The sequence below is a fragment of the Schistocerca nitens genome, unplaced genomic scaffold, assembly GCF_023898315.1.
Source record: "Schistocerca nitens isolate TAMUIC-IGC-003100 unplaced genomic scaffold, iqSchNite1.1 HiC_scaffold_92, whole genome shotgun sequence".
Taxonomy (NCBI): Eukaryota; Metazoa; Arthropoda; class Insecta; order Orthoptera; family Acrididae; genus Schistocerca; species Schistocerca nitens.
Window position 1 is genome coordinate 16,332 of NW_026045637.1, and position 17,822 is coordinate 34,153.

General features: G+C 51.8%; 28 non-coding genes across 28 annotated transcripts; 7 read left to right on the forward strand and 21 right to left on the reverse strand.

Moving 5' to 3' along the window:
* Positions 1 to 386: 386 nt before the first annotated feature.
* Positions 387 to 458, forward strand: Trnag-ucc (transfer RNA glycine (anticodon UCC)). Its single transcript has one exon. It is a non-coding gene; the product is annotated as a tRNA-Gly (tRNA).
* Positions 459 to 723: 265 nt separating this feature from the next.
* Trnas-aga (transfer RNA serine (anticodon AGA)) lies at positions 724 to 805 on the reverse strand. The gene has a single exon. It is a non-coding gene; the product is annotated as a tRNA-Ser (tRNA).
* Positions 806 to 945: 140 nt separating this feature from the next.
* On the reverse strand, positions 946 to 1,018 carry Trnak-uuu (transfer RNA lysine (anticodon UUU)). The gene has a single exon. It is a non-coding gene; the product is annotated as a tRNA-Lys (tRNA).
* Positions 1,019 to 1,849: 831 nt separating this feature from the next.
* On the reverse strand, positions 1,850 to 1,922 carry Trnam-cau (transfer RNA methionine (anticodon CAU)). Its single transcript has one exon. It is a non-coding gene; the product is annotated as a tRNA-Met (tRNA).
* A 974-nt stretch (positions 1,923 to 2,896) lies between these two features.
* On the forward strand, positions 2,897 to 2,968 carry Trnag-ucc (transfer RNA glycine (anticodon UCC)). Its single transcript has one exon. It is a non-coding gene; the product is annotated as a tRNA-Gly (tRNA).
* Positions 2,969 to 3,233: 265 nt separating this feature from the next.
* Trnas-aga (transfer RNA serine (anticodon AGA)) lies at positions 3,234 to 3,315 on the reverse strand. Its single transcript has one exon. It is a non-coding gene; the product is annotated as a tRNA-Ser (tRNA).
* Positions 3,316 to 3,455: 140 nt separating this feature from the next.
* On the reverse strand, positions 3,456 to 3,528 carry Trnak-uuu (transfer RNA lysine (anticodon UUU)). The gene has a single exon. It is a non-coding gene; the product is annotated as a tRNA-Lys (tRNA).
* Positions 3,529 to 4,359: 831 nt separating this feature from the next.
* On the reverse strand, positions 4,360 to 4,432 carry Trnam-cau (transfer RNA methionine (anticodon CAU)). Its single transcript has one exon. It is a non-coding gene; the product is annotated as a tRNA-Met (tRNA).
* Positions 4,433 to 5,406: 974 nt separating this feature from the next.
* Trnag-ucc (transfer RNA glycine (anticodon UCC)) lies at positions 5,407 to 5,478 on the forward strand. The gene has a single exon. It is a non-coding gene; the product is annotated as a tRNA-Gly (tRNA).
* Positions 5,479 to 5,743: 265 nt separating this feature from the next.
* Positions 5,744 to 5,825, reverse strand: Trnas-aga (transfer RNA serine (anticodon AGA)). Its single transcript has one exon. It is a non-coding gene; the product is annotated as a tRNA-Ser (tRNA).
* A 140-nt stretch (positions 5,826 to 5,965) lies between these two features.
* On the reverse strand, positions 5,966 to 6,038 carry Trnak-uuu (transfer RNA lysine (anticodon UUU)). Its single transcript has one exon. It is a non-coding gene; the product is annotated as a tRNA-Lys (tRNA).
* Positions 6,039 to 6,870: 832 nt separating this feature from the next.
* On the reverse strand, positions 6,871 to 6,943 carry Trnam-cau (transfer RNA methionine (anticodon CAU)). The gene has a single exon. It is a non-coding gene; the product is annotated as a tRNA-Met (tRNA).
* Positions 6,944 to 7,917: 974 nt separating this feature from the next.
* Positions 7,918 to 7,989, forward strand: Trnag-ucc (transfer RNA glycine (anticodon UCC)). The gene has a single exon. It is a non-coding gene; the product is annotated as a tRNA-Gly (tRNA).
* A 265-nt stretch (positions 7,990 to 8,254) lies between these two features.
* Positions 8,255 to 8,336, reverse strand: Trnas-aga (transfer RNA serine (anticodon AGA)). The gene has a single exon. It is a non-coding gene; the product is annotated as a tRNA-Ser (tRNA).
* Positions 8,337 to 8,476: 140 nt separating this feature from the next.
* On the reverse strand, positions 8,477 to 8,549 carry Trnak-uuu (transfer RNA lysine (anticodon UUU)). The gene has a single exon. It is a non-coding gene; the product is annotated as a tRNA-Lys (tRNA).
* Positions 8,550 to 9,377: 828 nt separating this feature from the next.
* Positions 9,378 to 9,450, reverse strand: Trnam-cau (transfer RNA methionine (anticodon CAU)). The gene has a single exon. It is a non-coding gene; the product is annotated as a tRNA-Met (tRNA).
* Positions 9,451 to 10,424: 974 nt separating this feature from the next.
* On the forward strand, positions 10,425 to 10,496 carry Trnag-ucc (transfer RNA glycine (anticodon UCC)). The gene has a single exon. It is a non-coding gene; the product is annotated as a tRNA-Gly (tRNA).
* A 265-nt stretch (positions 10,497 to 10,761) lies between these two features.
* Trnas-aga (transfer RNA serine (anticodon AGA)) lies at positions 10,762 to 10,843 on the reverse strand. Its single transcript has one exon. It is a non-coding gene; the product is annotated as a tRNA-Ser (tRNA).
* A 140-nt stretch (positions 10,844 to 10,983) lies between these two features.
* Trnak-uuu (transfer RNA lysine (anticodon UUU)) lies at positions 10,984 to 11,056 on the reverse strand. Its single transcript has one exon. It is a non-coding gene; the product is annotated as a tRNA-Lys (tRNA).
* Positions 11,057 to 11,888: 832 nt separating this feature from the next.
* On the reverse strand, positions 11,889 to 11,961 carry Trnam-cau (transfer RNA methionine (anticodon CAU)). The gene has a single exon. It is a non-coding gene; the product is annotated as a tRNA-Met (tRNA).
* Positions 11,962 to 12,935: 974 nt separating this feature from the next.
* On the forward strand, positions 12,936 to 13,007 carry Trnag-ucc (transfer RNA glycine (anticodon UCC)). The gene has a single exon. It is a non-coding gene; the product is annotated as a tRNA-Gly (tRNA).
* A 265-nt stretch (positions 13,008 to 13,272) lies between these two features.
* On the reverse strand, positions 13,273 to 13,354 carry Trnas-aga (transfer RNA serine (anticodon AGA)). Its single transcript has one exon. It is a non-coding gene; the product is annotated as a tRNA-Ser (tRNA).
* Positions 13,355 to 13,494: 140 nt separating this feature from the next.
* On the reverse strand, positions 13,495 to 13,567 carry Trnak-uuu (transfer RNA lysine (anticodon UUU)). The gene has a single exon. It is a non-coding gene; the product is annotated as a tRNA-Lys (tRNA).
* An 832-nt stretch (positions 13,568 to 14,399) lies between these two features.
* Trnam-cau (transfer RNA methionine (anticodon CAU)) lies at positions 14,400 to 14,472 on the reverse strand. The gene has a single exon. It is a non-coding gene; the product is annotated as a tRNA-Met (tRNA).
* A 974-nt stretch (positions 14,473 to 15,446) lies between these two features.
* Positions 15,447 to 15,518, forward strand: Trnag-ucc (transfer RNA glycine (anticodon UCC)). Its single transcript has one exon. It is a non-coding gene; the product is annotated as a tRNA-Gly (tRNA).
* Positions 15,519 to 15,783: 265 nt separating this feature from the next.
* Trnas-aga (transfer RNA serine (anticodon AGA)) lies at positions 15,784 to 15,865 on the reverse strand. Its single transcript has one exon. It is a non-coding gene; the product is annotated as a tRNA-Ser (tRNA).
* A 140-nt stretch (positions 15,866 to 16,005) lies between these two features.
* On the reverse strand, positions 16,006 to 16,078 carry Trnak-uuu (transfer RNA lysine (anticodon UUU)). Its single transcript has one exon. It is a non-coding gene; the product is annotated as a tRNA-Lys (tRNA).
* An 832-nt stretch (positions 16,079 to 16,910) lies between these two features.
* Trnam-cau (transfer RNA methionine (anticodon CAU)) lies at positions 16,911 to 16,983 on the reverse strand. The gene has a single exon. It is a non-coding gene; the product is annotated as a tRNA-Met (tRNA).
* Between the last annotated feature and the right edge of the window lie 839 nt (positions 16,984 to 17,822).

A 17,822-nucleotide genomic window follows, 5' to 3' on the forward strand; every position in this document is an offset into this window, starting at 1 on the left:
TATGAGACTTACGCGCTGCTTACTGCACTACTGAGGCACATGCCACTGAACCACCGATGCTCGACAAGCTGCCCGTGCTTCCCGAGCAGTTTTCTGCAGGGAAAGTGGGATTGCCACCCAGCGACGTCGGATGAAACCGAAAAAAGTGCTACACACGCGGAGTCCTCCACTACACTGCCTTAAAACGACCACTCATCACTATCGTGTGAGTAACCTTGCGGCTGCGGCGACTAGTCTCGCCCAAAGACGCAGCGTGCGTGGAGGCGCTACCCGAATGCGTGTGGATGCACCCTCCTAGCTCGTAAAGCGCCTACAGCTACTATCACCGTGGGCCGCTGCTGGCGGGCGGGAAGCCGACACAGCGCGGCGTCGCGAGGAGCGGCTGTGCGGTGGTGGTGTAATGGTGAGCATAGTTGCCTTCCAAGCAGTTGATCCGGGTTCGATTCCCGGCCACCGCAAGTAACGCTAGTTTTTTCGTATATAGTATGTGAGCCGCGTGCTGTTAAATTAACGTTTTTGTCGTCGTTACTCCACGCAGACCATCCTGTAGTATGTCCCGACTTGTCCCGACTTTGCTCGGCTGACGCGAAAGCTGACGCTTGGAATTCGCCCTTATCAAAAGGACAGGCACTATAAACGGCTGTGAGAGGCGAGGTACCAAAACGACAGGCAAACTGCGAAACTTTCTGCTCCTTCTTCTTAAACAAAAAAAGAAAAAACGGACGCAGTCGGTAGGACTCGAACCTACGCTCCCAGAGGGAATCTGATTTCTAGTCAGACGCCTTAACCACTCGGCCACGACTGCTCGTAACTGAAGAGTCCCTCGAATCGTGAAAAATCAAACCCGTCTGCGCAGAATTTTGACAGGAAACGAACTCCGTGCACTGATTACGGCAGGGCTACCATCGCTACGAGACGAGCCATTACGGAAACGTTAAAAATCTTCGCCCGGACAGGGACTCGAACCCTGGACCCTTAGGTTAAAAGCCTAATGCTCTACCGACTGAGCTATCCGGGCTCACGCTTCTTGCGGATGGAGCGGCTGCAAGCAACGTGAATAACTGGAACGCGTGTGTAGGCGTACTACGGTAATATCTGGCTTCTGGCGCAACTGGCGACTTCACCGACTTCCCACTGACGCTGGTAGCAGCCCAACAGCTGACCAGCGCCTCCTCTCCCTTTACCCCGGTGCTGACAGTAATTGCATCATGTGCCTGTTTTCCCCGATTACATTCGGTTGAAGCTCCGCAAGGAGGGCGAAAAACGAACGTTGGAAGGCCAAAACATGGAGCGTTGGGTGCGTAAAAACTTCCGTTCCGGTACCGGGAATCGAACCCGGGCCTCCTGGGTTAAAGCCAGGTATCCTAGCCACTTTTTTTTTTTTTTTAAATCTCATTTTGTTCGTTTTCGTTCGTTGTATCTGCTCTGGGAGGACGTCGAAAGACACCCGTTCCAGTTCGTTGTTGATCCATTAACTCAGTTTTTTTTTAATTACAGAGGGCAGCTAACCCTCTGACCGAGCGCGCTGAGCTACCGTGCCGGCGCCACTAGACCACACCGGATTTGCGCTATGACGTGAGGTTCACTCCGTTTCCTCTCGTATTTCGTGCTGAACCTGGACTCACTGCTGTTCTCTGTTTGCCAGCATATTTGCGCACAGCTCGAAATTGACTATTCGTTATTTTACTCATAACAGGTTAAGAGAAAGATCAAAGTTGTACGTTGTCATAATTGGAAATAAACATTTTGACGCTGAGCGTAGACTCCTTGTGGATAACGAATGACAATTAAGTTCGTTCCCTAGCAACAGCAACACCGTTAATTCAGCCGTGATGTACAGCAAATTAAATGCCCCGGGTGAGGATCGAACTCACGACCTTAAGATTATGAGACTTACGCGCTACCTACTGCGCTACCGAGGCACGTTGCGAGCAACGTTCCAGGAAACTTGGTAAGTCTCGCATATTAGAGATAGAGAGTTTGCGCGCTCTGAAGAATCTGTTGTGTTGCTACACGTGCTTTCCCGACTTGCTAGATTAAACTGCTGCCGCAGCTTTTTCAACGGAACGCAGCACTGCCTGAGGTTACAGTCCATCGCCCTTGCGGCGCCTGAACACAGCGGCCTGTTGGGCCAGGCCGACGTTACAGCTCAGAAATAGCACGCGACCGTCCAAGTACGGTCTCTTGCGTGCTGCGTGTTTGGTTCTTCTCACAGCGAATCCTGCTATACATTTCTGAGGCTGACGGAGCTCAAGCGAGGAATCGGTGCGGCAGCATTATAGCGATAACAGCAGAACGATACATCGGCCGGGAATCGAACCCGGGCCGCCCGCGTGCTAAGCGAGCATTCTACCACTTTTTTTTTCTTCTCATTTCGTTCGTTGCATTTGTTGGGGGCGGACGTCCGATGACGCCCGTTCAAGTTCATCGTTGACTCAGTCTTTTATTACAGAGGGCAGATAACTGTCAGACCGAACACGCTGAGTTATCGTGCCGGCAAACCTTAAGATTATGAGACTTACGCGCTGCTTACTGCACTACTGAGGCACATGCCACTGAACCACCGATGCTCGACAAGCTGCCCGTGCTTCCCGAGCAGTTTTCTGCAGGGAAAGTGGGATTGCCACCCAGCGACGTCGGATGAAACCGAAAAAAGTGCTACACACGCGGAGTCCTCCACTACACTGCCTTAAAACGACCACTCATCACTATCGTGTGAGTAACCTTGCGGCTGCGGCGACTAGTCTCGCCCAAAGACGCAGCGTGCGTGGAGGCGCTACCCGAATGCGTGTGGATGCACCCTCCTAGCTCGTAAAGCGCCTACAGCTACTATCACCGTGGGCCGCTGCTGGCGGGCGGGAAGCCGACACAGCGCGGCGTCGCGAGGAGCGGCTGTGCGGTGGTGGTGTAATGGTGAGCATAGTTGCCTTCCAAGCAGTTGATCCGGGTTCGATTCCCGGCCACCGCAAGTAACGCTAGTTTTTTCGTATATAGTATGTGAGCCGCGTGCTGTTAAATTAACGTTTTTGTCGTCGTTACTCCACGCAGACCATCCTGTAGTATGTCCCGACTTGCCCCGACTTTGCTCGGCTGACGCGAAAGCTGACGCTTGGAATTCGCCCTTATCAAAAGGACAGGCACTATAAACGGCTGTGAGAGGCGAGGTACCAAAACGACAGGCAAACTGCGAAATTTTCTGCTCCTTCTTCTTAAACAAAAAAAGAAAAAACGGACGCAGTCGGTAGGACTCGAACCTACGCTCCCAGAGGGAATCTGATTTCTAGTCAGACGCCTTAACCACTCGGCCACGACTGCTCGTAACTGAAGAGTCCCTCGAATCGTGAAAAATCAAACCCGTCTGCGCAGAATTTTGACAGGAAACGAACTCCGTGCACTGATTACGGCAGGGCTACCATCGCTACGAGACGAGCCATTACGGAAACGTTAAAAATCTTCGCCCGGACAGGGACTCGAACCCTGGACCCTTAGGTTAAAAGCCTAATGCTCTACCGACTGAGCTATCCGGGCTCACGCTTCTTGCGGATGGAGCGGCTGCAAGCAACGTGAATAACTGGAACGCGTGTGTAGGCGTACTACGGTAATATCTGGCTTCTGGCGCAACTGACGACTTCACCGACTTCCCACTGACGCTGGTAGCAGCCCAACAGCTGACCAGCGCCTCCTCTCCCTTTACCCCGGTGCTGACAGTAATTGCATCATGTGCCTGTTTTCCCCGATTACATTCGGTTGAAGCTCCGCAAGGAGGGCGAAAAACGAACGTTGGAAGGCCAAAACATGGAGCGTTGGGTGCGTAAAAACTTCCGTTCCGGTACCGGGAATCGAACCCGGGCCTCCTGGGTGAAAGCCAGGTATCCTAGCCACTTTTTTTTTTTTTTTAAATCTCATTTTGTTCGTTTTCGTTCGTTGTATCTGCTCTGGGAGGACGTCGAAAGACACCCGTTCCAGTTCGTTGTTGATCCATTAACTCAGTTTTTTTTTAATTACAGAGGGCAGCTAACCCTCTGACCGAGCGCGCTGAGCTACCGTGCCGGCGCCACTAGACCACACCGGATTTGCGCTATGACGTGAGGTTCACTCCGTTTCCTCTCGTATTTCGTGCTGAACCTGGACTCACTGCTGTTCTCTGTTTGCCAGCATATTTGCGCACAGCTCGAAATTGACTATTCGTTATTTTACTCATAACAGGTTAAGAGAAAGATCAAAGTTGTACGTTGTCATAATTGGAAATAAAAATTTTGACGCTGAGCGTAGACTCCTTGTGGATAACGAATGACAATTAAGTTCGTTCCCTAGCAACAGCAACACCGTTAATTCAGCCGTGATGTACAGCAAATTAAATGCCCCGGGTGAGGATCGAACTCACGACCTTAAGATTATGAGACTTACGCGCTACCTACTGCGCTACCGAGGCACGTTGCGAGCAACGTTCCAGGAAACTTGGTAAGTCTCGCATATTAGAGATAGAGAGTTTGCGCGCTCTGAAGAATCTGTTGTGTTGCTACACGTGCTTTCCCGACTTGCTAGATTAAACTGCTGCCGCAGCTTTTTCAACGGAACGCAGCACTGCCTGAGGTTACAGTCCATCGCCCTTGCGGCGCCTGAACACAGCGGCCTGTTGGGCCAGGCCGACGTTACAGCTCAGAAATAGCACGCGACCGTCCAAGTACGGTCTCTTGCGTGCTGCGTGTTTGGTTCTTCTCACAGCGAATCCTGCTATACATTCCTGAGGCTGACGGAGCTCAAGCGAGGAATCGGTGCGGCAGCATTATAGCGATAACAGCAGAACGATACATCGGCCGGGAATCGAACCCGGGCCGCCCGCGTGCTAAGCGAGCATTCTACCACTTTTTTTTTCTTCTCATTTCGTTCGTTGCATTTGTTGGGGGCGGACGTCCGATGACGCCCGTTCAAGTTCATCGTTGACTCAGTCTTTTATTACAGAGGGCAGATAACTGTCAGACCGAACACGCTGAGTTATCGTGCCGGCAAACCTTAAGATTATGAGACTTACGCGCTGCTTACTGCACTACTGAGGCACATGCCACTGAACCACCGATGCTCGACAAGCTGCCCGTGCTTCCCGAGCAGTTTTCTGCAGGGAAAGTGGGATTGCCACCCAGCGACGTCGGATGAAACCGAAAAAAGTGCTACACACGCGGAGTCCTCCACTACACTGCCTTAAAACGACCACTCATCACTATCGTGTGAGTAACCTTGCGGCTGCGGCGACTAGTCTCGCCCAAAGACGCAGCGTGCGTGGAGGCGCTACCCGAATGCGTGTGGATGCACCCTCCTAGCTCGTAAAGCGCCTACAGCTACTATCACCGTGGGCCGCTGCTGGCGGGCGGGAAGCCGACACAGCGCGGCGTCGCGAGGAGCGGCTGTGCGGTGGTGGTGTAATGGTGAGCATAGTTGCCTTCCAAGCAGTTGATCCGGGTTCGATTCCCGGCCACCGCAAGTAACGCTAGTTTTTTCGTATATAGTATGTGAGCCGCGTGCTGTTAAATTAACGTTTTTGTCGTCGTTACTCCACGCAGACCATCCTGTAGTATGTCCCGACTTGTCCCGACTTTGCTCGGCTGACGCGAAAGCTGACGCTTGGAATTCGCCCTTATCAAAAGGACAGGCACTATAAACGGCTGTGAGAGGCGAGGTACCAAAACGACAGGCAAACTGCGAAACTTTCTGCTCCTTCTTCTTAAACAAAAAAAGAAAAAACGGACGCAGTCGGTAGGACTCGAACCTACGCTCCCAGAGGGAATCTGATTTCTAGTCAGACGCCTTAACCACTCGGCCACGACTGCTCGTAACTGAAGAGTCCCTCGAATCGTGAAAAATCAAACCCGTCTGCGCAGAATTTTGACAGGAAACGAACTCCGTGCACTGATTACGGCAGGGCTACCATCGCTACGAGACGAGCCATTACGGAAACGTTAAAAATCTTCGCCCGGACAGGGACTCGAACCCTGGACCCTTAGGTTAAAAGCCTAATGCTCTACCGACTGAGCTATCCGGGCTCACGCTTCTTGCGGATGGAGCGGCTGCAAGCAACGTGAATAACTGGAACGCGTGTGTAGGCGTACTACGGTAATATCTGGCTTCTGGCGCAACTGGCGACTTCACCGACTTCCCACTGACGCTGGTAGCAGCCCAACAGCTGACCAGCGCCTCCTCTCCCTTTACCCCGGTGCTGACAGTAATTGCATCATGTGCCTGTTTTCCCCGATTACATTCGGTTGAAGCTCCGCAAGGAGGGCGAAAAACGAACGTTGGAAGGCCAAAACATGGAGCGTTGGGTGCGTAAAAACTTCCGTTCCGGTACCGGGAATCGAACCCGGGCCTCCTGGGTGAAAGCCAGGTATCCTAGCCACTTTTTTTTTTTTTTTTAAATCTCATTTTGTTCGTTTTCGTTCGTTGTATCTGCTCTGGGAGGACGTCGAAAGACACCCGTTCCAGTTCGTTGTTGATCCATTAACTCAGTTTTTTTTTAATTACAGAGGGCAGCTAACCCTCTGACCGAGCGCGCTGAGCTACCGTGCCGGCGCCACTAGACCACACCGGATTTGCGCTATGACGTGAGGTTCACTCCGTTTCCTCTCGTATTTCGTGCTGAACCTGGACTCACTGCTGTTCTCTGTTTGCCAGCATATTTGCGCACAGCTCGAAATTGACTATTCGTTATTTTACTCATAACAGGTTAAGAGAAAGATCAAAGTTGTACGTTGTCATAATTGGAAATAAAAATTTTGACGCTGAGCGTAGACTCCTTGTGGATAACGAATGACAATTAAGTTCGTTCCCTAGCAACAGCAACACCGTTAATTCAGCCGTGATGTACAGCAAATTAAATGCCCCGGGTGAGGATCGAACTCACGACCTTAAGATTATGAGACTTACGCGCTACCTACTGCGCTACCGAGGCACGTTGCGAGCATCGTTCCAGGAAACTTGGTAAGTCTCGCATATTAGAGATAGAGAGTTTGCGCGCTCTGAAGAATCTGTTGTGTTGCTACACGTGCTTTCCCGACTTGCTAGATTAAACTGCTGCCGCAGCTTTTTCAACGGAACGCAGCACTGCCTGAGGTTACAGTCCATCGCCCTTGCGGCGCCTGAACACAGCGGCCTGTTGGGCCAGGCCGACGTTACAGCTCAGAAATAGCACGCGACCGTCCAAGTACGGTCTCTTGCGTGCTGCGTGTTTGGTTCTTCTCACAGCGAATCCTGCTATACATTCCTGAGGCTGACGGAGCTCAAGCGAGGAATCGGTGCGGCAGCATTATAGCGATAACAGCAGAACGATACATCGGCCGGGAATCGAACCCGGGCCGCCCGCGTGCTAAGCGAGCATTCTACCACTTTTTTTTTCTTCTCATTTCGTTCGTTGCATTTGTTGGGGGCGGACGTCCGATGACGCCCGTTCAAGTTCATCGTTGACTCAGTCTTTTATTACAGAGGGCAGATAACTGTCAGACCGAACACGCTGAGTTATCGTGCCGGCAAACCTTAAGATTATGAGACTTACGCGCTGCTTACTGCACTACTGAGGCACATGCCACTGAACCACCGATGCTCGACAAGCTGCCCGTGCTTCCCGAGCAGTTTTCTGCAGGGAAAGTGGGATTGCCACCCAGCGACGTCGGATGAAACCGAAAAAAGTGCTACACACGCGGAGTCCTCCACTACACTGCCTTAAAACGACCACTCATCACTATCGTGTGAGTAACCTTGCGGCTGCGGCGACTAGTCTCGCCCAAAGACGCAGCGTGCGTGGAGGCGCTACCCGAATGCGTGTGGATGCACCCTCCTAGCTCGTAAAGCGCCTACAGCTACTATCACCGTGGGCCGCTGCTGGCGGGCGGGAAGCCGACACAGCGCGGCGTCGCGAGGAGCGGCTGTGCGGTGGTGGTGTAATGGTGAGCATAGTTGCCTTCCAAGCAGTTGATCCGGGTTCGATTCCCGGCCACCGCAAGTAACGCTAGTTTTTTCGTATATAGTATGTGAGCCGCGTGCTGTTAAATTAACGTTTTTGTCGTCGTTACTCCACGCAGACCATCCTGTAGTATGTCCCGACTTGTCCCGACTTTGCTCGGCTGACGCGAAAGCTGACGCTTGGAATTCGCCCTTATCAAAAGGACAGGCACTATAAACGGCTGTGAGAGGCGAGGTACCAAAACGACAGGCAAACTGCGAAATTTTCTGCTCCTTCTTCTTAAACAAAAAAAGAAAAAACGGACGCAGTCGGTAGGACTCGAACCTACGCTCCCAGAGGGAATCTGATTTCTAGTCAGACGCCTTAACCACTCGGCCACGACTGCTCGTAACTGAAGAGTCCCTCGAATCGTGAAAAATCAAACCCGTCTGCGCAGAATTTTGACAGGAAACGAACTCCGTGCACTGATTACGGCAGGGCTACCATCGCTACGAGACGAGCCATTACGGAAACGTTAAAAATCTTCGCCCGGACAGGGACTCGAACCCTGGACCCTTAGGTTAAAAGCCTAATGCTCTACCGACTGAGCTATCCGGGCTCACGCTTCTTGCGGATGGAGCGGCTGCAAGCAACGTGAATAACTGGAACGCGTGTGTAGGCGTACTACGGTAATATCTGGCTTCTGGCGCAACTGGCGACTTCACCGACTTCCCACTGACGCTGGTAGCAGCCCAACAGCTGACCAGCGCCTCCTCTCCCTTTACCCCGGTGCTGACAGTAATTGCATCATGTGCCTGTTTTCCCCGATTACATTCGGTTGAAGCTCCGCAAGGAGGGCGAAAAACGAACGTTGGAAGGCCAAAACATGGAGCGTTGGGTGCGTAAAAACTTCCGTTCCGGTACCGGGAATCGAACCCGGGCCTCCTGGGTGAAAGCCAGGTATCCTAGCCACTTTTTTTTTTTTAAATCTCATTTTGTTCGTTTTCGTTCGTTGTATCTGCTCTGGGAGGACGTCGAAAGACACCCGTTCCAGTTCGTTGTTGATCCATTAACTCAGTTTTTTTTTAATTACAGAGGGCAGCTAACCCTCTGACCGAGCGCGCTGAGCTACCGTGCCGGCGCCACTAGACCACACCGGATTTGCGCTATGACGTGAGGTTCACTCCGTTTCCTCTCGTATTTCGTGCTGAACCTGGACTCACTGCTGTTCTCTGTTTGCCAGCATATTTGCGCACAGCTCGAAATTGACTATTCGTTATTTTACTCATAACAGGTTAAGAGAAAGATCAAAGTTGTACGTTGTCATAATTGGAAATAAACATTTTGACGCTGAGCGTAGACTCCTTGTGGATAACGAATGACAATTAAGTTCGTTCCCTAGCAACAGCAACACCGTTAATTCAGCCGTGATGTACAGCAAATTAAATGCCCCGGGTGAGGATCGAACTCACGACCTTAAGATTATGAGACTTACGCGCTACCTACTGCGCTACCGAGGCACGTTGCGAGCAACGTTCCAGGAAACTTGGTAAGTCTCGCATATTAGAGATAGAGAGTTTGCGCGCTCTGAAGAATCTGTTGTGTTGCTACACGTGCTTTCCCGACTTGCTAGATTAAACTGCTGCCGCAGCTTTTTCAACGGAACGCAGCACTGCCTGAGGTTACAGTCCATCGCCCTTGCGGCGCCTGAACACAGCGGCCTGTTGGGCCAGGCCGACGTTACAGCTCAGAAATAGCACGCGACCGTCCAAGTACGGTCTCTTGCGTGCTGCGTGTTTGGTTCTTCTCACAGCGAATCCTGCTATACATTCCTGAGGCTGACGGAGCTCAAGCGAGGAATCGGTGCGGCAGCATTATAGCGATAACAGCAGAACGATACATCGGCCGGGAATCGAACCCGGGCCGCCCGCGTGCTAAGCGAGCATTCTACCACTTTTTTTTTCTTCTCATTTCGTTCGTTGCATTTGTTGGGGGCGGACGTCCGATGACGCCCGTTCAAGTTCATCGTTGACTCAGTCTTTTATTACAGAGGGCAGATAACTGTCAGACCGAACACGCTGAGTTATCGTGCCGGCAAACCTTAAGATTATGAGACTTACGCGCTGCTTACTGCACTACTGAGGCACATGCCACTGAACCACCGATGCTCGACAAGCTGCCCGTGCTTCCCGAGCAGTTTTCTGCAGGGAAAGTGGGATTGCCACCCAGCGACGTCGGATGAAACCGAAAAAAGTGCTACACACGCGGAGTCCTCCACTACACTGCCTTAAAACGACCACTCATCACTATCGTGTGAGTAACCTTGCGGCTGCGGCGACTAGTCTCGCCCAAAGACGCAGCGTGCGTGGAGGCGCTACCCGAATGCGTGTGGATGCACCCTCCTAGCTCGTAAAGCGCCTACAGCTACTATCACCGTGGGCCGCTGCTGGCGGGCGGGAAGCCGACACAGCGCGGCGTCGCGAGGAGCGGCTGTGCGGTGGTGGTGTAATGGTGAGCATAGTTGCCTTCCAAGCAGTTGATCCGGGTTCGATTCCCGGCCACCGCAAGTAACGCTAGTTTTTTCGTATATAGTATGTGAGCCGCGTGCTGTTAAATTAACGTTTTTGTCGTCGTTACTCCACGCAGACCATCCTGTAGTATGTCCCGACTTGTCCCGACTTTGCTCGGCTGACGCGAAAGCTGACGCTTGGAATTCGCCCTTATCAAAAGGACAGGCACTATAAACGGCTGTGAGAGGCGAGGTACCAAAACGACAGGCAAACTGCGAAATTTTCTGCTCCTTCTTCTTAAACAAAAAAAGAAAAAACGGACGCAGTCGGTAGGACTCGAACCTACGCTCCCAGAGGGAATCTGATTTCTAGTCAGACGCCTTAACCACTCGGCCACGACTGCTCGTAACTGAAGAGTCCCTCGAATCGTGAAAAATCAAACCCGTCTGCGCAGAATTTTGACAGGAAACGAACTCCGTGCACTGATTACGGCAGGGCTACCATCGCTACGAGACGAGCCATTACGGAAACGTTAAAAATCTTCGCCCGGACAGGGACTCGAACCCTGGACCCTTAGGTTAAAAGCCTAATGCTCTACCGACTGAGCTATCCGGGCTCACGCTTCTTGCGGATGGAGCGGCTGCAAGCAACGTGAATAACTGGAACGCGTGTGTAGGCGTACTACGGTAATATCTGGCTTCTGGCGCAACTGGCGACTTCACCGACTTCCCACTGACGCTGGTAGCAGCCCAACAGCTGACCAGCGCCTCCTCTCCCTTTACCCCGGTGCTGACAGTAATTGCATCATGTGCCTGTTTTCCCCGATTACATTCGGTTGAAGCTCCGCAAGGAGGGCGAAAAACGAACGTTGGAAGGCCAAAACATGGAGCGTTGGGTGCGTAAAAACTTCCGTTCCGGTACCGGGAATCGAACCCGGGCCTCCTGGGTGAAAGCCAGGTATCCTAGCCACTTTTTTTTTTTTTTTTAAATCTCATTTTGTTCGTTTTCGTTCGTTGTATCTGCTCTGGGAGGACGTCGAAAGACACCCGTTCCAGTTCGTTGTTGATCCATTAACTCAGTTTTTTTTTAATTACAGAGGGCAGCTAACCCTCTGACCGAGCGCGCTGAGCTACCGTGCCGGCGCCACTAGACCACACCGGATTTGCGCTATGACGTGAGGTTCACTCCGTTTCCTCTCGTATTTCGTGCTGAACCTGGACTCACTGCTGTTCTCTGTTTGCCAGCATATTTGCGCACAGCTCGAAATTGACTATTCGTTATTTTACTCATAACAGGTTAAGAGAAAGATCAAAGTTGTACGTTGTCATAATTGGAAATAAAAATTTTGACGCTGAGCGTAGACTCCTTGTGGATAACGAATGACAATTAAGTTCGTTCCCTAGCAACAGCAACACCGTTAATTCAGCCGTGATGTACAGCAAATTAAATGCCCCGGGTGAGGATCGAACTCACGACCTTAAGATTATGAGACTTACGCGCTACCTACTGCGCTACCGAGGCACGTTGCGAGCAACGTTCCAGGAAACTTGGTAAGTCTCGCATATTAGAGATAGAGAGTTTGCGCGCTCTGAAGAATCTGTTGTGTTGCTACACGTGCTTTCCCGACTTGCTAGATTAAACTGCTGCCGCAGCTTTTTCAACGGAACGCAGCACTGCCTGAGGTTACAGTCCATCGCCCTTGCGGCGCCTGAACACAGCGGCCTGTTGGGCCAGGCCGACGTTACAGCTCAGAAATAGCACGCGACCGTCCAAGTACGGTCTCTTGCGTGCTGCGTGTTTGGTTCTTCTCACAGCGAATCCTGCTATACATTCCTGAGGCTGACGGAGCTCAAGCGAGGAATCGGTGCGGCAGCATTATAGCGATAACAGCAGAACGATACATCGGCCGGGAATCGAACCCGGGCCGCCCGCGTGCTAAGCGAGCATTCTACCACTTTTTTTTTCTTCTCATTTCGTTCGTTGCATTTGTTGGGGGCGGACGTCCGATGACGCCCGTTCAAGTTCATCGTTGACTCAGTCTTTTATTACAGAGGGCAGATAACTGTCAGACCGAACACGCTGAGTTATCGTGCCGGCAAACCTTAAGATTATGAGACTTACGCGCTGCTTACTGCACTACTGAGGCACATGCCACTGAACCACCGATGCTCGACAAGCTGCCCGTGCTTCCCGAGCAGTTTTCTGCAGGGAAAGTGGGATTGCCACCCAGCGACGTCGGATGAAACCGAAAAAAGTGCTACACACGCGGAGTCCTCCACTACACTGCCTTAAAACGACCACTCATCACTATCGTGTGAGTAACCTTGCGGCTGCGGCGACTAGTCTCGCCCAAAGACGCAGCGTGCGTGGAGGCGCTACCCGAATGCGTGTGGATGCACCCTCCTAGCTCGTAAAGCGCCTACAGCTACTATCACCGTGGGCCGCTGCTGGCGGGCGGGAAGCCGACACAGCGCGGCGTCGCGAGGAGCGGCTGTGCGGTGGTGGTGTAATGGTGAGCATAGTTGCCTTCCAAGCAGTTGATCCGGGTTCGATTCCCGGCCACCGCAAGTAACGCTAGTTTTTTCGTATATAGTATGTGAGCCGCGTGCTGTTAAATTAACGTTTTTGTCGTCGTTACTCCACGCAGACCATCCTGTAGTATGTCCCGACTTGTCCCGACTTTGCTCGGCTGACGCGAAAGCTGACGCTTGGAATTCGCCCTTATCAAAAGGACAGGCACTATAAACGGCTGTGAGAGGCGAGGTACCAAAACGACAGGCAAACTGCGAAATTTTCTGCTCCTTCTTCTTAAACAAAAAAAGAAAAAACGGACGCAGTCGGTAGGACTCGAACCTACGCTCCCAGAGGGAATCTGATTTCTAGTCAGACGCCTTAACCACTCGGCCACGACTGCTCGTAACTGAAGAGTCCCTCGAATCGTGAAAAATCAAACCCGTCTGCGCAGAATTTTGACAGGAAACGAACTCCGTGCACTGATTACGGCAGGGCTACCATCGCTACGAGACGAGCCATTACGGAAACGTTAAAAATCTTCGCCCGGACAGGGACTCGAACCCTGGACCCTTAGGTTAAAAGCCTAATGCTCTACCGACTGAGCTATCCGGGCTCACGCTTCTTGCGGATGGAGCGGCTGCAAGCAACGTGAATAACTGGAACGCGTGTGTAGGCGTACTACGGTAATATCTGGCTTCTGGCGCAACTGGCGACTTCACCGACTTCCCACTGACGCTGGTAGCAGCCCAACAGCTGACCAGCGCCTCCTCTCCCTTTACCCCGGTGCTGACAGTAATTGCATCATGTGCCTGTTTTCCCCGATTACATTCGGTTGAAGCTCCGCAAGGAGGGCGAAAAACGAACGTTGGAAGGCCAAAACATGGAGCGTTGGGTGCGTAAAAACTTCCGTTCCGGTACCGGGAATCGAACCCGGGCCTCCTGGGTGAAAGCCAGGTATCCTAGCCACTTTTTTTTTTTTTTTTAAATCTCATTTTGTTCGTTTTCGTTCGTTGTATCTGCTCTGGGAGGACGTCGAAAGACACCCGTTCCAGTTCGTTGTTGATCCATTAACTCAGTTTTTTTTTAATTACAGAGGGCAGCTAACCCTCTGACCGAGCGCGCTGAGCTACCGTGCCGGCGCCACTAGACCACACCGGATTTGCGCTATGACGTGAGGTTCACTCCGTTTCCTCTCGTATTTCGTGCTGAACCTGGACTCACTGCTGTTCTCTGTTTGCCAGCATATTTGCGCACAGCTCGAAATTGACTATTCGTTATTTTACTCATAACAGGTTAAGAGAAAGATCAAAGTTGTACGTTGTCATAATTGGAAATAAAAATTTTGACGCTGAGCGTAGACTCCTTGTGGATAACGAATGACAATTAAGTTCGTTCCCTAGCAACAGCAACACCGTTAATTCAGCCGTGATGTACAGCAAATTAAATGCCCCGGGTGAGGATCGAACTCACGACCTTAAGATTATGAGACTTACGCGCTACCTACTGCGCTACCGAGGCACGTTGCGAGCAACGTTCCAGGAAACTTGGTAAGTCTCGCATATTAGAGATAGAGAGTTTGCGCGCTCTGAAGAATCTGTTGTGTTGCTACACGTGCTTTCCCGACTTGCTAGATTAAACTGCTGCCGCAGCTTTTTCAACGGAACGCAGCACTGCCTGAGGTTACAGTCCATCGCCCTTGCGGCGCCTGAACACAGCGGCCTGTTGGGCCAGGCCGACGTTACAGCTCAGAAATAGCACGCGACCGTCCAAGTACGGTCTCTTGCGTGCTGCGTGTTTGGTTCTTCTCACAGCGAATCCTGCTATACATTTCTGAGGCTGACGGAGCTCAAGCGAGGAATCGGTGCGGCAGCATTATAGCGATAACAGCAGAACGATACATCGGCCGGGAATCGAACCCGGGCCGCCCGCGTGCTAAGCGAGCATTCTACCACTTTTTTTTTCTTCTCATTTCGTTCGTTGCATTTGTTGGGGGCGGACGTCCGATGACGCCCGTTCAAGTTCATCGTTGACTCAGTCTTTTATTACAGAGGGCAGATAACTGTCAGACCGAACACGCTGAGTTATCGTGCCGGCAAACCTTAAGATTATGAGACTTACGCGCTGCTTACTGCACTACTGAGGCACATGCCACTGAACCACCGATGCTCGACAAGCTGCCCGTGCTTCCCGAGCAGTTTTCTGCAGGGAAAGTGGGATTGCCACCCAGCGACGTCGGATGAAACCGAAAAAAGTGCTACACACGCGGAGTCCTCCACTACACTGCCTTAAAACGACCACTCATCACTATCGTGTGAGTAACCTTGCGGCTGCGGCGACTAGTCTCGCCCAAAGACGCAGCGTGCGTGGAGGCGCTACCCGAATGCGTGTGGATGCACCCTCCTAGCTCGTAAAGCGCCTACAGCTACTATCACCGTGGGCCGCTGCTGGCGGGCGGGAAGCCGACACAGCGCGGCGTCGCGAGGAGCGGCTGTGCGGTGGTGGTGTAATGGTGAGCATAGTTGCCTTCCAAGCAGTTGATCCGGGTTCGATTCCCGGCCACCGCAAGTAACGCTAGTTTTTTCGTATATAGTATGTGAGCCGCGTGCTGTTAAATTAACGTTTTTGTCGTCGTTACTCCACGCAGACCATCCTGTAGTATGTCCCGACTTGCCCCGACTTTGCTCGGCTGACGCGAAAGCTGACGCTTGGAATTCGCCCTTATCAAAAGGACAGGCACTATAAACGGCTGTGAGAGGCGAGGTACCAAAACGACAGGCAAACTGCGAAATTTTCTGCTCCTTCTTCTTAAACAAAAAAAGAAAAAACGGACGCAGTCGGTAGGACTCGAACCTACGCTCCCAGAGGGAATCTGATTTCTAGTCAGACGCCTTAACCACTCGGCCACGACTGCTCGTAACTGAAGAGTCCCTCGAATCGTGAAAAATCAAACCCGTCTGCGCAGAATTTTGACAGGAAACGAACTCCGTGCACTGATTACGGCAGGGCTACCATCGCTACGAGACGAGCCATTACGGAAACGTTAAAAATCTTCGCCCGGACAGGGACTCGAACCCTGGACCCTTAGGTTAAAAGCCTAATGCTCTACCGACTGAGCTATCCGGGCTCACGCTTCTTGCGGATGGAGCGGCTGCAAGCAACGTGAATAACTGGAACGCGTGTGTAGGCGTACTACGGTAATATCTGGCTTCTGGCGCAACTGGCGACTTCACCGACTTCCCACTGACGCTGGTAGCAGCCCAACAGCTGACCAGCGCCTCCTCTCCCTTTACCCCGGTGCTGACAGTAATTGCATCATGTGCCTGTTTTCCCCGATTACATTCGGTTGAAGCTCCGCAAGGAGGGCGAAAAACGAACGTTGGAAGGCCAAAACATGGAGCGTTGGGTGCGTAAAAACTTCCGTTCCGGTACCGGGAATCGAACCCGGGCCTCCTGGGTGAAAGCCAGGTATCCTAGCCACTTTTTTTTTTTTTTTTAAATCTCATTTTGTTCGTTTTCGTTCGTTGTATCTGCTCTGGGAGGACGTCGAAAGACACCCGTTCCAGTTCGTTGTTGATCCATTAACTCAGTTTTTTTTTAATTACAGAGGGCAGCTAACCCTCTGACCGAGCGCGCTGAGCTACCGTGCCGGCGCCACTAGACCACACCGGATTTGCGCTATGACGTGAGGTTCACTCCGTTTCCTCTCGTATTTCGTGCTGAACCTGGACTCACTGCTGTTCTCTGTTTGCCAGCATATTTGCGCACAGCTCGAAATTGACTATTCGTTATTTTACTCATAACAGGTTAAGAGAAAGATCAAAGTTGTACGTTGTCATAATTGGAAATAAAAATTTTGACGCTGAGCGTAGACTCCTTGTGGATAACGAATGACAATTAAGTTCGTTCCCTAGCAACAGCAACACCGTTAATTCAGCCGTGATGTACAGCAAATTAAATGCCCCGGGTGAGGATCGAACTCACGACCTTAAGATTATGAGACTTACGCGCTACCTACTGCGCTACCGAGGCACGTTGCGAGCAACGTTCCAGGAAACTTGGTAAGTCTCGCATATTAGAGATAGAGAGTTTGCGCGCTCTGAAGAATCTGTTGTGTTGCTACACGTGCTTTCCCGACTTGCTAGATTAAACTGCTGCCGCAGCTTTTTCAACGGAACGCAGCACTGCCTGAGGTTACAGTCCATCGCCCTTGCGGCGCCTGAACACAGCGGCCTGTTGGGCCAGGCCGACGTTACAGCTCAGAAATAGCACGCGACCGTCCAAGTACGGTCTCTTGCGTGCTGCGTGTTTGGTTCTTCTCACAGCGAATCCTGCTATACATTTCTGAGGCTGACGGAGCTCAAGCGAGGAATCGGTGCGGCAGCATTATAGCGATAACAGCAGAACGATACATCGGCCGGGAATCGAACCCGGGCCGCCCGCGTGCTAAGCGAGCATTCTACCACTTTTTTTTTCTTCTCATTTCGTTCGTTGCATTTGTTGGGGGCGGACGTCCGATGACGCCCGTTCAAGTTCATCGTTGACTCAGTCTTTTATTACAGAGGGCAGATAACTGTCAGACCGAACACGCTGAGTTATCGTGCCGGCAAACCTTAAGATTATGAGACTTACGCGCTGCTTACTGCACTACTGAGGCACATGCCACTGAACCACCGATGCTCGACAAGCTGCCCGTGCTTCCCGAGCAGTTTTCTGCAGGGAAAGTGGGATTGCCACCCAGCGACGTCGGATGAAACCGAAAAAAGTGCTACACACGCGGAGTCCTCCACTACACTGCCTTAAAACGACCACTCATCACTATCGTGTGAGTAACCTTGCGGCTGCGGCGACTAGTCTCGCCCAAAGACGCA